The following is a 13378-nucleotide window of genomic DNA, read 5'->3' as shown; positions in this document are numbered from 1 at the left end:
CCTAATCTTTTTAACACACTGTCCACGCCCTCACCGAGTTCACCTCACGTGCCACCAATGGATCACAAACATACAAAATCCCACATATATTAAGCTGGTCCACCACGCTCCACCTACCCCTTATGCCCCCACTCATTTGGTCCCAATTTCCCACTGCCATGAACTTAGTCTTCGTGGCATTAATTCTCAACCCTGTCGCCTCTCCAAACACGTCCACGATGCCTTCCACCTGCTGCAAGTCTACACCACCTCCTACCAAGACCGATGTATCATCTACGTAACCCACAATACCAGGCCACCCATCACTCTCATAACCCCCAAAACCTCCAAAACTCTAGCCTGCACCGCCCTATAAAAAGGATCTTGAAAACAAGCAAACAATAACTGTGAAAGGGGACAACCTTGCCTCAAACTCCGACCCATCTGAACTGGCACACCTAACTTACCATTGACCTGCACATGCATAGTCGCCCCTTCGTAAAAAATGTGGAATGCTTTACGATTTTGCGTGTCATCCTTGTGCAGGGGCCATGCTAATCTTCTCTGTATCATTACAATTTTAGTATATGTACTGCCGAAGCAAATACGTGGATCTAAATAGGAGTCTTCTGCCAGGCCTGCATCTGCTCTTGTTGCCACCTCCCTAGTTAAGAACGGTAATAAATTTGTTGAACTTGGCATAAGAATTAACAGTTGTGCGTCTACACTGCAAACTGAATTGTTTGCAGTCTTAAGGTCGCTGAAGCTAACTTATGACACTGAGCTTGACTCTATCATCATTACTGATTCTATATCATCAATTCAATTCAAAGTTTATTCTCTATAAAGATTACAATGTTGAATTTACAGAATTTGGTTGTTGTGTGGTTTACATGTAGTTAAATAATGATTACAGAGTGTACCACTAGAACGCTTAGCATGGCTAGGCATTTTGGGCAGACTTAGTTTAATTTTTTATTTTAAAATATTACAAATTATGAGGTAAGTTGGTATTATGGCTAAGTGACTAAATACTAGTTTGTGAGTTTAGCAATGTGAATGCTTTTGTTTTGGCACAGTACATAGTTTCAGTATTGGAGTATCATAGGATTCATTATTTTAAGATTGAGATTAATATTTCTGTTTATGGTCAAATGGGTGAGTGAGTGTAAGTGTGAACCACCAGGTGGTATTCGTGTAGTTAGTTGATAGGGTGTATCAGGGAGATAAGATGTTTTCTAATGGTAGTTTTGAAGGTGATGAATGTGTCTGCAGTTCTAGAGTTCTCAGGTAGGGTGTTCCAGATTTTAGGGCCTTTGACATACATTGAATTTTTGTAAAGGTTTAGTCGGACACGGGAAATGTCGTAGAGATGTTTGTGTCTGGTGTAACTGATTCCGAATTTATCTTCCTACTATCCTGCACTTCTGCCATGTACCATACTCCACAAACCCTAATTCTGTCCGCTACTGACCATCCCAACCCCTCCCCCAAGCTCCCTCCTATCCAATCCCCCACCTCTAATAGTCTCGACTTCATTAAATTAACTCTCATACCTGTAGCGTCCCCAAATATCTGAATGACTCCACCAACTTTCCTTAGATCTTCGTCATGCATTACCAGCACTGTAGTATCATCTACATACCCAACAATACCCCCCCGCCCACCCCCATTATCCCCTGTCCATTCATCACCTCATCCACTAGCCCATAAAATGGATTCTGTACTCAGGCAAACAATAACTGAGAGAGTGGACAGCCCTGCCTCAAACCTCTCTCCATCAGTACTGGGTCCCCCAACTTACCATTAACCTGCACCCTAATGACTGCTCCCTCATACAAGGTTTGCACCCATCTCACCACCCTCCCCCCCAAACCCAACTTTTCCAAACAAACTTTTAAGAAATCCCTATTCACACAATCATACGCATTAGCCCATTCTAAACCGAGTATTTCCCCTCCGGTGCAGCTCTCAATAAAATCCCTTATGTGACTATGCCCGTCCCTCATACTTCTTCTCGGGATGCCAAACTGTCCCCCATGTATCACTGATCCTAGAACCTTCTTCAGTCTATTGCCCAGAATTTTAGCATAAATTTTATAATCAGCACACATTAAGGATATCGCTCTATAATCACTCAGTACTTTCCCTTCCTTCTTTATCGGCACTAACACAACTATCCCGGTTTTCTGTGTTTTCCCCATCCTCCCACTGCTCCACATATAATTCAAGACTTCCACTAAACCATGCCTAATACACTCCCAATAAACTCTATAAAAATCATTTGGTATTCCATCTATGCCCAGCGTCTTACCCTGACTCATCCCGTAAAGCGCCTCTTCCACCTCCTCCTCACTAATACTACCCTCCAGCATTTCATGTTCCTGTTGTCCTAATACAATATTACTCTGCATATCCCCAAATACCTCCTCACTGGCATCTCCTCTGTTCCTCCTCCATTTCTCCCTAAACCAATAATCTGCATAAACACTAATGCTGTCCATATCAGTAAGGCCTTGACCCTCCACATAACCTCCCCCCCTCGCAGCGACCACTAGATGCGCTATGGTAGTCACCATTTGCCTTTCCCTAAATTTTCGCAGAACGTAACCTGATGGTTGATCACCCTTTAACACCTCCTCTAACCCCGCTCTAACTCTAATTGTGTTAAACCTGTCATTATGTAACTTTGCAATCCTACACCTTAAACCATCCACATCCCCTTTCATACCTTCCCTACCCCCCCGTCGTGAAACGCATTCAGTTGTCCCTCCAGGTAGTTTTGCAAACCATACTGCCACCGTGCCTGTTCCCTACCACGTGCCCTGAAAAACTCCGCGATTCCTATCTTAGCCCTCACCTCCCACCAGTCAAGCAAATCCATCTCACCATCCCTGCCATCCCAGAAATGTGTCCACCATTCCTCAAAGGAAGAGCCAACATCCCCCTCCTGCAGTAGCCTCACATTCAATTTCCAATACCCAGCATATATACGTACTATACCATCCACCCACAGATCAGCTATCACCGCCCTGTGATCCGAAAAACCGACATCAAAAGCCCTCACCCTCTCCACACCTATCCCCTGCATCACATATATCCTATCTAACCTCGCCTCATAATTCCCATGAATGAACGTGTGCTCCACCCCATACTCCCCCCTCCCCACCACATCTACAACTCCTACATCCCTTAGCGCACCCAAGACACATCTCGCCCCCCTCGGTGAGACATCCCCATACCTAATCACACAGTTCCAGTCACCCCCAAGAACAGTTATGGAAGGTAGACCCCGCAAATAATACAACAAAACATCATGAACAAAATCAACTTTCACTCTAACATTGTTGCATGCCAGCATATAAACTCCAATGAAACATACTCTCCCCACCCCCCAGTGCCCATCTACCCTTACAACCCTCCCCCTCCCCCCTCCTCCCAACCCATGACACGCAATGGGCTGGTCTCCTTTACAGCCACTGCCACCCCTCCTTTTAATTGCAAAGCATTACTGACAAATAGGTTATAACCCGGCAAACACAATTCACACCCTAACCTATGGTTATGCTCCTGCAAAAAACATACATCTACATCAAACCTTCGTAAAAACCATTCTAACCAAACCCTTTTGACCTCAGATTTAAGACCATTTACATTTATTGTGACACACTTGAACTTCCCAGAAAAGGTGGCTTACCCCTATGCCACTGTGGCTTACTCAATTCGCCTTTCATGGTACCCATACCATTTTTATCATGTTTCCTAACCTGTCCACCAACCCCTCCTTGCCCTCCCCCACCGAGCTTCCCCGGCACACCCCGTCCCCTGGGTGCCTTTTCCCCCACATCTACCCATGACTTCTTCCCAGGTCTCTGCCCAGGTGTTAAAACCTCATCAACATCCAAGGCACCCGCAGTCCGTTTGCGTGAGCTCTCACTCACACACATATCTACCTCATGCGAGTCATCCTGATGGACTTCCACCACCACTTCCGTGTCCAATCTGTCATTCCTCGAACCCTCCACCTGTCCCTGCTGCTCATCCATCAGCTGCACCTCACTTAACTTCTCAGGTCCGTCCTCCCCGGCCTCCGGCTCGTCCAAGAACTCCTGCAGCACTGCTTCCAACATCCTCTCCTGGGTAGACTCTTCCACGTCCACCCTTCCCTCGGGCGATGGGGGGCTCTCCCCTGTCACCTCCGGGAGGGTAACACACGTCCCCATCACCTCTTCCACCTTGTCCACCTCCTCACTCCAGAGATTCGTCTTCTGTCCATCCGCTACCCCCAACTCCACATCCACATTGCACGGTTGCTGATCCACCATCCACGATAACGCCATCCTAGGGGCTTGCCTGCGAGGACACTGCGCCGCCATGTGCTCATAAGAATCACATAATTGGCAAGTTTTCCTCTGCCCCGAATAGTGGACAAATACCTGGGTCCTATAGTTTGTCAGCGTTACATACGAGGGTATTGGCCACCTCAATGACATCTTCAGGGTGCAGGACCCCTCGGGCAGCCCTTCAAACGGCCCGTCCCTCCACACCCCCATACTAGCCGTATGAACAGTTCCATAATCGCTGAAGGCTTCCTGAATGCCATACGACATTGCCTCAAAGAGTACATTACGCACCTTTACCCATGTGTAATATTTCGAAACATCATGTAGACACACCTCTACTGCTGAATTCACACTCATCCTCCTTTCCTGAAATTCATCGACAATCCTGGAGTAAAAGCCAGCTCTTGTAAACTTCACAAAAACCCTTGACATTCCATTAAGGGCCACACCGTACAATTCATCGTTCGGTATCCCGTAGACGTCCCTAATTATGGCCAATAACAGTACATGCATTGTCGCACTGCTTAACGTTCCTCGAACTAATTCAATACAGACAGTATTCACTCTCCTGTTGATACGATCTGCCATGTTGAGGCCTAAGTCAAGCAGTCACCACCAGGTGGCGTGTAGGGAGACTCAAGAAGCGTCCTCTCTTCCCAGTGGTCGAGAGACGAATGGGGTATTAGAATTTTAGGGGGGCACAAATTTATGACAATATAACACTAACTGTGGACTGTGGGTATTATCTGCACTTCACTCTGATTCTGTTAGTCCAGCCTCACTTAGGAATGTTTTAAGGTCATGTTCTGTAGAGATGAAGTATCTCTTCCCAGTGGGCTGTTTTCTAACTGCGATTTTTCCATCCCTCACAAAGCACTGGTGGATTTTTTGGGCATAGCGTAATTTTCTTAGCCAATAAAGAAGGTTTTGTCTTGTTTTGGTAAGGCATCATTGACGTAAATATCAGTTTTCATAGAAATAGATGTTTTTAGTAGGTTGTTTCTTTGTAGGCTAGTTTGGAATTTTAACAGCACTGTTTTTTTACCTGCTTGGTAGCCCATCAGTTTGCAATCCTTTAGGTCATCACTACGTATGTTAATTAAGGCGAAGGTGGTCCTTGATGAGCTGTAGGGTGGTATCCATGCAGGTCTCTTGGGTGACTGTGGGTGGGAGATGTTTGCTGTTAACTACAACAGCATCAGATAGCTGCTGTTGGTCATTATGGTCTTGGAAGTTGGTTATGACATTGGCAAGTTGTTGGTCCACTCTTGATCTTTCCTCTGTAATGTTGGTAGTAAGTAGGGTGACTTGGTCTTTTAGAGTGTTGATAGTGTCTAGGGACTGGGTGTGGGTGTTGCTTTGTTGTTCCAGAGTGTCTAGTTTATGTTCTAGAGCAGTGATCTTGTTGAGGTAATCTGCATTGCTAGCCTTTAGTTCCTGCATTTCTTGAGTTAGTTTGGTGATCGTTTGGTTCTGAATCGTAAGGAGTTTAGCTATTTCTGGGTCGGTGATCTTCTTGACATCAAATACTGGGAAGGAGTTATCTTGGACTGTGGCAGCAGCCATGTTTGTTGTTGACTGTCGTGTGTTGTGGTGATGCCGGTGGGTGATGAGGGTTGTGTCCTGGCTGGCAGTACCACAAGTTTTCCTAGTGTTTTTACTGCTCTCACCTTTGATGTTAGGAGTCCTTAGCTGGTTACTGGATCTTCTTTTATTGTTCTGACCCTTGTCCATTGGCTGTGGCTTCGGGTGAATAATAGGCGATGGGTGAATGTTGTGGAGTATCACTTCAGTGGCAGCAGGGTAGGAGGTGGTAGTACGAGTCCTATTAGTTGGTAATTTGTGAACTTTTGGGTGGTTTCTGCAGTTGATTTATATCATTCTGGGTATCCACACATGTTAGTGTTATGTGGGTCTTGATTAGGTCATCACTGGGCTGCTGGGAACCTCAGGTAGAAGTAAAAATAGAGGACAAGGTTCCTGTTGCCGCTGCCGCTGCCGCTGTTATTACCCAACCCAATGAAGGCACTCGACTCATATAATGACTCCAACAACATCCTCATTGGAGAAGCCAGGTATAGATACTCAAAAATCCGGGACAAACAAATTAATGTACAATTACTATGGATCCAATCACACATTGCATTACTCATTCATGACAAAGTTGATATGTTAGCCAAGAAGAGTACCCAGAAGGAGAATGTAGAATATAACTTTGGTATAACTGTGTCTAGCATTAGGAATAATATTAGGAGAGAAGTAAACAATGAAAATGATTGTTATAGGAAAGCAGTTAGAAGCCTGAGTAGATCTATAACCCACTATGATAACATGAACGTAGAGAAACTTGCAATTTGAACAGACTGATGTTGTAGTGGCCAGGCTTAGAAGGCAGTAAGTAGGGCAATTTTCCGCGCGCTCTCAAAAAAAATCGAAAAATTATGGAAATTGAGTTATATATACAGAGAAATAGCTTAACTCTTTGGCAACACAATGGTACCAGAATGAATGTTCTACGATGCTTCTACAAGAAATTATAGTCATTTATATCAGGTATGGTGACGGCGATATGGGTAGCGCGTCTGCTCACAGCCCATATATTTTTTGGAATTTTTTTCCTTTTTTTATAGCTTTTTCTTGCATGATTCTTTTTAATATATAAACTGACTATTTGGCATCACATAAGAGTAGGCGGAGCTTATCCGTAGAGCGCCAGCCAATCAGGAACCATCTGGGAGCCCTCGGCCATATTCCCGCTCCAAAGAGAGCCAGGAGAAATCTCTTCAATATTATGCTTATATCAACTTATATATCAACTCTACGGCTTATTTATCTATCACAATTGATCTAATATGATATAATAAACACTATAAATAACATACAAACATGTTATATACTCTAGACTGAATAAAATAGGCCACAATATGGCGAGAGACCATCGGGAATATTTCGATATAAATAAGTTACTCTTCTCCATGTCGTCTTTGAGTAAGAGAAAACGGTGTTTTGAAGAGGATAACTCCACTAGAACATCAGTTTACTAAGAAATACACCCAAACAAACGCGATTTTCGAGATTTTTTTTTTTTTTTTTTTTTGAGACGGTGGGCCGGCCGGCGCTCCAGGCCAATATCTCAGAAGTAACTTATTCACCTAATGTACCTATTTCTTCCTTTATTACTTAATTAAATTGAATAATATTCACAGAAATTGTAGAATAAAGATTTCTCTAATTTCATTCGATCAATTTTGGGAAATATTCCAAATACTTTGTGAGTTATGTGGGAGTAAAGGGCAGATTTTTTGCAACATTCCAATAACTAACAAACTTTATTTTTTCGTGAAATAAAGATAAGTTATTTAGAGGAAAAGGTCCCTAAGAAAAATCGTATTAAGTAAGTAAGTTTATTCAGGTATACACAAATACAGTTACATAGAATTATCATACATAGCAGCATATGTGTAGAGAACCTGGGATAACCCAAAAAAGTCAGACACAGTGACTTATTTCCATTGGCACCAAGTGTCCAAACAATCCTATGTCGTCCCATATAGGAATAAATCGCATCCCAAGGGCATTTTCAGTAAATCAGTCCTTTTTCAGTCTTTTCTCAGTTGTTGTTTGAGGTATATTTTTGATAAATATTTTCAGGAAAGAGTGAAAACACTTTGTCTTGTGCACCAAAACTGGAGGAAATTGGACGGTAAACAAGAAGACTAATTAACTGCCCTACTGCCCTCTTAGGCTTGGTTACAAGTACTTCTGGCAGTCTGGGAGACACACAGATGATGATCAAACTAAATGCAAATTATGTGATCAGGTATATGGTCACTGTCTTGAACACTATGTGCTTAATTGTCCACTTATTGAGGAATATAGAGACAGACAGTATAATAACCTATGTGACATATCAAGATATCTTATTAATGGAAATAAGATATCAGATATACTAAGCAAATTTCCTAAATTTGCTTGTAACAGAAATGTGTACTCCAGATATGTAGATATAAATCCATATGTACTCCTGTTAACCCTTTTGGGGCCTAGTTCCTAGGCCTTGAGTGTATCCTTGTGCTCTAGCGCTACCGTCCACAGGATGGATATGGGGTGAACAATAAACTAGCCACTTTGGTGGCAAAATCTAAAATCTAAATCAAAGATATGAAAAAACATAGACTAGATATTAAAATTATGATGATATTGCATGATATTACTAAAATGTCCTGGAGTTGTACCACCATTACAGAATTAATATTTGAAGTGTCCTTAAGATCCAAGGTAAATTAACTAAGAGTATAAAACAGTTGAAGAAGCCTTTCTTGGCTGTTAAAAATTATAAAACAAATGTAGAGAGAAGGTTGAGGGCGACATAACTGCTTGAAGTTGCTCAACCTGTACTCCCTAGCACGAAGGAGGGAGAGATACATCATTATATACACTTGGAAAATACTAGAGGGACTAGTACCAAACTTGAACATGAAAATCACTCACTATGAAAGCAAAAGACTTGGCAGATGATGCAACATCTCCCCAATGAAAAGCAGGTGTGCCACTAGCACGATAAGAGACAACACAATAAGTGTCTGGGGCCCAAGACTGTTCAACTGCCTCCCAGTATACATAAGAGGGATTACCAATATACCACAGGCTGTCTTCAAGAAGGAGCTAGACAGGAACCTAAAGGCAGTACCTGACCAGCCGGGCTGTGGTTTGTACGTCTGGTTGTGTGTGGTCAACAGTAACAGCCTGGTTGATCAGGCCCTGATCCACCATGAGGCCTGGTCACAGATCGGGCCGCGGGGGCGTTGACCCCCGAAACCCTCTCCAGGTATATTCCAGGTAATTGTTATAAGAGTAATAAGGTTTTTACATTAAAATTTGGAAAAACATATTCTCCATATTGGTCAGTACAGCAGCAAGTGGTGTTACAACATGATAGTTCATTACAGTAGTAGATAGAAATATCTCCCCCAGTTTGTTTTGTTCTAGAGTTGTAGACTGTTGTGTATCCTGGGAGTGAGTACTATTGTTTCTTGTTTAAGACAGGTTACAGTCAGAATAATACAGGAGAAGGTTGTGTTTAAGGAATCAAGGAGTACCAGGAGGTCATCACAGTATTTACTTAGTAATATTATAATTCAAAATTGTAATATTTTTGACATTACTTAGGACAGTGTTGGCTTGTGTTTCCGTGCAGTAAAGTCGTAGTTTAAAGGTTCAGTTAAAGGCAGAGAACAATAAAGGCTCTCCTCCTTAAATCAATAAATTACTAATTAAGTCATTGTTTAAGGGCAGTATTAGATGACGGTATTAAGTTTTCGGCTTCTCTTCTGGTTGAATTATTAACTCTGATAAAAATTATTAAATGAAAGAAAATGGTAATAAAGTCTGGGTTTAAAGGTTCAAATATATGTTATAGGGTATAAAACCAGCTTTTCAAAGGCTTTAATATGAGCAGATCCTAATAATATAAGGTTTAACTGCTGAAAATATGTAAATTATGGTAAATGTCTTTAAGTTCCTCTTATTTTGAAGCTTTATCTTGAATACAAAAGGTTGAAAAAAGGAAAACGGTAATAAGGTATCGTTTTAATGGTTTACATCAGGATAGACAGTAATAAACTGTCAAATTTAGATTTTTCATGTAAGTAAACCACAATAATATCTGGGTTTAAGGGTTGAAATAAAGAGTTGACGGTAATCAACTCTCGGTTCCTCTATTCCCTCAACCTCTCAGTCCAACAATAACAAAGTGAACTAAGTATGGTGTCGTTAAGGTAAGATTTCTGCCTCATTTTTACCCTTATTTTCTCTCTCTTTGACCACCTTCATGCCCTCTAGTGGTGGGTAGTGATGCCCGTGATAGTCTCTTGTTCCCAGGAGACGGAGGCGTCCTCCTCTGCCTCGCATCAACCTGATTTAACCCCAGAATGTTCCATTATGATTATATAACCCAGGGTAGTGTTATCCAACCAGGATAACCCAGGGTAGTGTTATCCAACCAGGATAACCCAGGGTAGTGTTATCCACCCAGGATAACCCAGGGTAGTGTTATCCAACCAGGATAACCCAGGGTAGTGTTATCCAACCAGGATAACCCAGGGTAGTGTTATCCACCCAGGATAACCCTGGGTAGTGTTATCCACCCAGGATAACCCAGTGTAGTGTTATCCACCCAGGATATCCAAGGGTAGTGTTATCCACCCAGGATAACCCAGGGTAGTGTTATCCACCCAGGATAACCCAGGGTAGTGTTATCCAACCAGGATAACCCAGGGTAGTGTTATCCACCAGGATAACCCATGGTAGTGTTATCCACCCAGGATAACCCAGGGTAGTGTTATCCACCCAGGATAACCCAGGGTAACCCAGGATAACCCAGTAGTGTTATCCACCCAGGATAACCCAGGGTAGTGTTATCCAACCAGGATAACCCAGGGTAGTGTTATCCACCCAGGATAACCCAGGGTAGTGTTATCCACCCAGGATAACCCAGGGTAGTGTTATCCAACCAGGATAAGCCACCCTGGATAACCCAGGGTAGTGTTATCCACCCAGGATAACCCAGGGTAGTGTTATCCACCCAGGATAACCCAGGGTAGTGTTATCCACCCAGGATAACCCAGGGTAGTGTTATCCACCCAGGATAACCCAGGGTAGTGTTATCCACCCAGGATAACCCAGGATAGTGTTATCCAACCAGGATAACCCAGGGTAGTGTTATCAGCACAGGATAACCCAGGGTAGTGTTATCCAACCAGGATAACCCAGGGTAGTGTTATTGACCCAGGATAACCCAGGGTACTGTTATCAACACAGGATAACCCAGGGTAGTCTTATCCACCAAGGATAACCCAGGGGAGTGTTATCTACCCAGGATAACCGAGGGTAGTGTTATCCACCTAGGATAACCAGTGGGATTGTCATCCACCCAGGATACCCCAGGGTAGTGTTATCAGCACAGGATAACCCAGGGTAGTGTTATCCAACCAGGATAACCCAGGGTAGTGTTATCCACCCAGGATAACTCAGGGTAGTGTTATCAGCACAGGATAACCCAGGGTAGTGTTATCAGCTCAGGGTAGTGTTATCCAACCAGGATAACCCAGGGTAGTGTTATCCACCCACGATAACCCAGGGTAGTGTTATCCAACCAGGATAACCCAGGGTAGTGTTATCCACCCAGGATAACCCAGGGTAGTGTTATCAGCACAGGATAACCCAAGGTAGTGTTATCCACCCAGGATAACCCATGGTAGCATTATAAACCCAGGGTAGTGTTATCAACACAGGATAACCCAGGGTAGTGTTATCCACCCAGAATAACCCAGGATAGTGTTATCCACCCATGATAACCCAGGGTAGTGTTATCCACCCAGGATAACCCAGGGTAGTGTTATCCACCCATGATAACCCATTGTAGTGTTATCCACCCAGGATAACCCAAAGTAGTGTTATCCACCAAGTATAACACAGGGTAGTGTTATCCACCTAGGATAACCCAGGGTAGTGTTCTCCACCCAGGATAACCCAGGGTAGTGTTATCCATCCAGGATAACCCAGGGTGGCATTATCAACCTGTGATAACCCAGGGTAGTGTTATCCACCCATGATAACCCAGGGTGGTGTTATCAACCCAGGTTAACCCAGGGTAGTGTTATCCAACCAGGATAAGCCAGGATAGTGTTATCCTCCCTGGATAACTCAAGGTAGTGTTATCCACCGAAAAATGTGCAGGTTACTGTTATCCACCCTGGATAACCCAGGATAGTGTTATTCACCCAGGATAACCCAGGTTAGTGCTATCCACCCTGGATAATGCTATCCAACCAGGCTATCCCTCGATAGTGTTATCCACCTAGGATAACGCAGGGTAGTGTTAACTACCCAGGATGAGCGAGGGTAGTGTTATCCATCCAGGAGAGTGTGATCCACCCAGCATAACCCAGGGAAGTATTATGCACCCAGAATAACCCAGGGTTGTGTTATACAACCAGGATAACCCCGGGTAGTGTTATCCATCCAGGAAAACCAGGATTATGTTACCCACCCAGGATAACCAAAAGTAGTGCTATCTTCGTAGGATAACCTAGGGTAGAGTCATTCACCCAGGATAACCCAGGGTAGTGTTATCCACCGAGGATAACCCAAGAGAGTGTCATCCATGCATGATAACTCAGGGTCGTGTCATCCTCATAGGATAACCGAGGGTAGTCTTATCTACCCAGTATAATGCAGTGTAGTGTGAACCACCCAGGATAACCCAGGGTAGAGTTATCCACCCTGGGTGACCAGGTTAGTATCATCCACCCAGAATATCCCAGGGTAGTGTGATTCACCCAGGATAACCCAGAGTAACATTATCCATCCAGGATAGTGCTATCCACCCAGGATAACCCTGAGCATCCTTATCCACCCAGAATAGTGTTATTCACTCAGGATAACCCAGGGCAGCATTATCCACCCAGGAAAACCCAGGGGTAGTGTTATCCACACAGGATAGTGTTATCCAACCAGGATAACACAGGGTAGTGTTATCTATCCAGGAAATTCCAGGGGTAGTGTTATCCACTCAGGATAACCATGGGTAGTATTATCCACCCAGGATAACCCAGAGTAGTGTTATTCACCCACAATAACCCTGGGTAGTGTTATATACCCGGGATAACCCAGGATTGTGTTATCCACTCAGGATAACCCAGGGTACTGTTATCTTCCCAGGATAACCCAGGGTAGTGTTATCCACCCAGGATAACCAAGGGTACTGTTATCTGCCCAGGATAACCCAGGATTGTGTTATCCACACAGGATAACCCAGGGTACTGTTATCTGCCCAGGATAACCCAGGATTGTGTTATCCACCCAGGATAACCCAGGTTAGTGTTATCCACCCAGGATAACCCTGGGTAGTGTTTTCCACATAGGATAGCCCACGCTTGTGTTATCCACCCAGGGTAACCCAGGGATGTGTTATCCAACAAGATAACCTGGGATAGTGTCATCTATGTAGCATAACCCAGGGTAGTGTCATTCACCCAGGATAACCCAGGGTAGTG

At 43.7% G+C, this 13378-nt stretch overlaps 1 protein-coding gene and 1 non-coding gene across 2 annotated transcripts in view; one reads left to right on the top strand and one right to left on the bottom strand.

Annotated features, from left to right (window-relative positions):
• Nucleotides 1–480: 480 nt before the first annotated feature.
• Nucleotides 481–587, bottom strand: LOC128706131 (U6 spliceosomal RNA). Its single transcript, XR_008409821.1, has one exon. It is a non-coding gene; the product is annotated as a U6 spliceosomal RNA (small nuclear RNA).
• Nucleotides 588–10033: 9446 nt separating this feature from the next.
• LOC128704712 (gastrula zinc finger protein XlCGF57.1-like) overlaps nucleotides 10034–13378 on the top strand; it is a 35435-nt gene continuing 32090 nt past the window's right edge. The window contains exon 1 of the mRNA XM_070079653.1: nucleotides 10034–10099. The gene's annotated coding sequence lies outside the window, so the exon portion shown is untranslated. The remainder of the gene's footprint in view (nucleotides 10100–13378) is intronic.

This window comes from Cherax quadricarinatus, chromosome 100, assembly GCF_038502225.1.
Source record: "Cherax quadricarinatus isolate ZL_2023a chromosome 100, ASM3850222v1, whole genome shotgun sequence".
Classification (NCBI taxonomy): domain Eukaryota; kingdom Metazoa; phylum Arthropoda; class Malacostraca; order Decapoda; family Parastacidae; genus Cherax; species Cherax quadricarinatus.
Note: the sequence above shows the minus strand (reverse complement) of the source record. Positions and strands in the feature narration are given on the sequence as shown.